The sequence below is a fragment of the Octopus bimaculoides genome, chromosome 3 (assembly GCF_001194135.2).
Source record: "Octopus bimaculoides isolate UCB-OBI-ISO-001 chromosome 3, ASM119413v2, whole genome shotgun sequence".
Lineage (NCBI taxonomy): Eukaryota > Metazoa > Mollusca > Cephalopoda > Octopoda > Octopodidae > Octopus > Octopus bimaculoides.
Window position 1 is genome coordinate 1548746 of NC_068983.1, and position 3725 is coordinate 1552470.

The 3725-nt window shown below is 36.1% G+C and overlaps 1 long non-coding RNA gene across 1 annotated transcript; it reads right to left on the reverse strand.

Moving 5' to 3' along the window:
• Positions 1-253: 253 nt before the first annotated feature.
• Positions 254-3099, reverse strand: LOC128247256 (uncharacterized). The gene is made up of 3 exons (XR_008263608.1): positions 2924-3099; positions 1245-1487; positions 254-344 (listed from the first exon to the last, which is right to left on the reverse strand). It is a non-coding gene; the product is annotated as an uncharacterized LOC128247256 (long non-coding RNA).
• Between the last annotated feature and the right edge of the window lie 626 nt (positions 3100-3725).

Consider the following 3725-nt stretch of genomic DNA (forward strand, 5'->3'; position numbering starts at 1 on the left):
AATGAGAACCCAGGTTCGAAATTTCCCCAAGACACCTGATGAAGGCTGGAGTGTATAACAGCCGAACCGTTGTTAACAACAAAGAAGATGAGGACAAATATCCGTCAAATGTAAATAATTCACATAATTCCTCATCTCTTATTTTTTTAATATATATAATTAAACATATGTTTCTCTGTGTGAATGGTTGTTAATATTGAGAGGGAATAAAACCACACAACACAAAATTATACTAGTATTTATTGAAGAACAAGAATGGAATAGCATACGTCGAAAAGTGGGTGAAACTGGTGGAATCTATTTGCAATACAGATATAATTTTGCTCTTTGGTCTGACCAGTAGCCTGCAATATGATAAAATCGAAAGGACTATTTAGTGTACGAAAAGTTGAATGCTTTACTCAAACGGACAAATGTAATATCTATATAATATAGACTTCTTTTATGAAACTCTTTAAGTAAGTCATATGAAGCATCATAATTGATAACAAAATAGCATAAATTCTACACGATTAAGGGATCTTGCGTTGCTAACAGCAAGTAGATTCCTTGAAATTATTCATAGAAAAACTGGCTGTGCATGAAGGAAAGAAACTTCCTCAGTTAAATGATAGTGTTTAAAAGAACAACCAAAAGTAAGAGCAACTAATGTGTATATCCTATAAAAAGAATTCGAGGAAATGATAAATTTGTGATTCGGTTGGTTGAGTTAACCAACATTACAAACGAGATTCCAATAGGGGCGGTGGTGAAGCTGGTCGGAGGGCAGCATCATTAACACGTCGGACAAGATGTTTAGCAGCATTTTGTCCGTTTTTATGTCCGGAGTGCAAAGGCCGCCGAGATTTATTTTTGCCTTTCAGGGGCCATAAAACAAGTATGAGTGGAGTAACCTTTTGCAAGTAATAATCACTCCTGTAGTATAAAGTTGTTTTCTACAAAGTGAACCTTTTCTTTTCAATTATATGGAGATGAAATGGAATAACTTTGTAAGTGTACTTATTGACGGTGAAGCAGCACGAACGGGAAAACGCATGATTTGTAAGTAAAGCATCAACTATTAATTTCGTGATTAATAGAGAGACATTTAATACTGAAGCAACCTCTTCACTGTGAAATATTAGATACAGTTGGTAGTATCAACATCATTAAAAGGAAAAAAAATGAACGAGTACTGGTAAGTCTATGCAAGGATATGGCACTAGATTTCAGAGAACATTTAATGCAGAGTGAAGTGTACTCACCGTGAGAGCTATGAGGTGGAGCTTGTAATCTATGAGAACGTAACTCCTATCTGGCAGACTTCTTTTGTAATGACACTTGGTTTTATAAGGTCTTTTATTTGTGAAACATATTTCAGGAGTGTAATGAACATATATTTCTGAAAGAATTTGCTAGATCATCCAGTTTGGTGTTTCACAGTACTCGTCCCAACTCGCTGTTCTTTTTTCAAATCTGGCCCAGATCATCTTCACCTTTGATCCTTTCTGGAATGACAAAATCGTATAGATTGAGGGCGGTAGTTTGGTGTAATTGAGAGAATATCAGATAGAATGCCTACCCAGCATGTCTTGCAGTATTTTTCCCCATTCTGTAGATTTCAGCAACTTTGGTTCCTTTAAAGCTGCCCACTCTTTTGCAAGCCTTTGATTTAAGTCTTCGATTTTTGGATGTCTACCGTGTACTTCCATCCCACAAGATTCACCGCATTTAAAAGCTCTTAATTTAATTTGTAAATATCCTTTCATATACAACTTTCCTCACGCTGTCATAACTCCCGGTATTATACGATTTGTGTGTCCTTCAAATTTCATTAAACTGTTTACAATCTGCTTCCAACAGATAACATTCTTCTTAACTGGGACTGCTTTTGGGTGGAGCTCACATTCATCGGCAGACGCACAAATACACACACATACATGACAAACATATTCATATAGCAATAAACTTACAATATCCTAACTCACAATCTGTAGGTTTGTAAGTAAGCAACTAAAATCTTCAAAGCCACCATAAATCACATCCTCGATGATATCTTCTTCTGCTAACCTCACAACCACAACAATACAAATGTTGTTTATCAATTTCAGAGTCACCCTGCGTTTTATATCTCTACTAAGTTGGCACCTGTTGCTCGTACCTGGCTGGGCTTGCACTAAACGCACTTCACTCTAGAAAGCCTTCATGCATTTCAACTCTCATCACGCATCTGAATCTCTCGCTCTCACTCTCTCTCTCTCTCTCTCTCTCTCTCTCTCTCTCTCTCTCTTTCTTTTTCTCTACCTATCACTAAATCCACTCAAATCAATATGACTAATCCTCTTTTCTGAGAAGATTTGCACACTGGAATTCCCCCACCCCTGCCTATAGTTAACTTGCATTTCCTTTCGTCCAAGAAATATATCAACCCTAACCCTAACCCCATTCTCGGAGCCTCTCCGATGAACAACGGCAAAGCTCTCCCCCCGTCTCAATGTATTACTCACAAAAATATTATCGCTAAATGTCCATAGAAAGAAGAAGCATTGAAAAGACGACTTCATTCCAAAATTTAAAATTTGAAAAATATGCATTTCGAAATAGACATGAACGGAGGAGAGAAAATGTATTATTGTAATAATCATGAATAAGGTCTTGTTTGATTCCTGGAATGTGAAATTTAATCTTGACATATAATTGACTAACAATGTTTCAGTGAATTCGGGACGGATGACAACATATACATATATACTTTTCAAGTGTATATAATTATACATATGGCTATACAAATACGTGTGTACGCAGACACACTCACACACAAAAACGCACGTACACTTGCACACAAACACACATATACACAAAGAAAAGGAGGAGGAGAGAGTGAGAAGGGGAGAGTAAAAGAAACAAGAGATTTGTAGAGAGACACGCAAGAAAGCATACATACCATTATGAAATGGAAACGTATATTCATACATTTCAAACAATTTGAGAACTTATATCCGACATTAATTTCCCTTTGTAGCTAATTACACGTCCAGTATTCAAATATTCATTCACGCAAGATAACTGGTGAAAATTTGAAGCATTTTGATATTGATGTGAGATCTAGACTGAAAGAAATGAACCATAGCGGCAGCAGCAGACAGTTTGCAGCTTGCACTAATGAAGAAGCGAGACAATGTATAAATTAAATGAAATATTGGCACGAAGGCTGATGCTGTAACTGCAATAGCAGTAGCTGAAATATTTCATTGTTTCTGTACGTAGGTTGCTTCATGACATCTACATCTATTCACTCAACTGGTGGGTGAAGATATCAGATTTCAGAGTTCATAATATATTGCAGATGTTGTTTATCGTTATTTTACCTCATGATACGTGGTGGCGGGGGGTATTAATATTGCGTAACTGTTTTTGGACAAGATTCACTGAAGAATTATATTTTGCTCACGGTTTCTGTTGCAAAATAACACTAAACGTTTTCTCCTATCACACCATTTTGTTGTAATCTATGGAGAGACAATGATTAGTGTAGCCCGCAATAAGCAACGACTAAAAAGGAGAATATAACCGCGTTTTGAATGTACTGGATCATGGATTTGCTGAACCAACGAGAAGATGGATTACAAGGAAAGATTACCTCAGAAGATTCACTATCTATCTATCTATCTATCTATCTATCTATCTATCTATCTATCTATCTATCTATCTATCTATCTATCTATATATATATATATATATATATA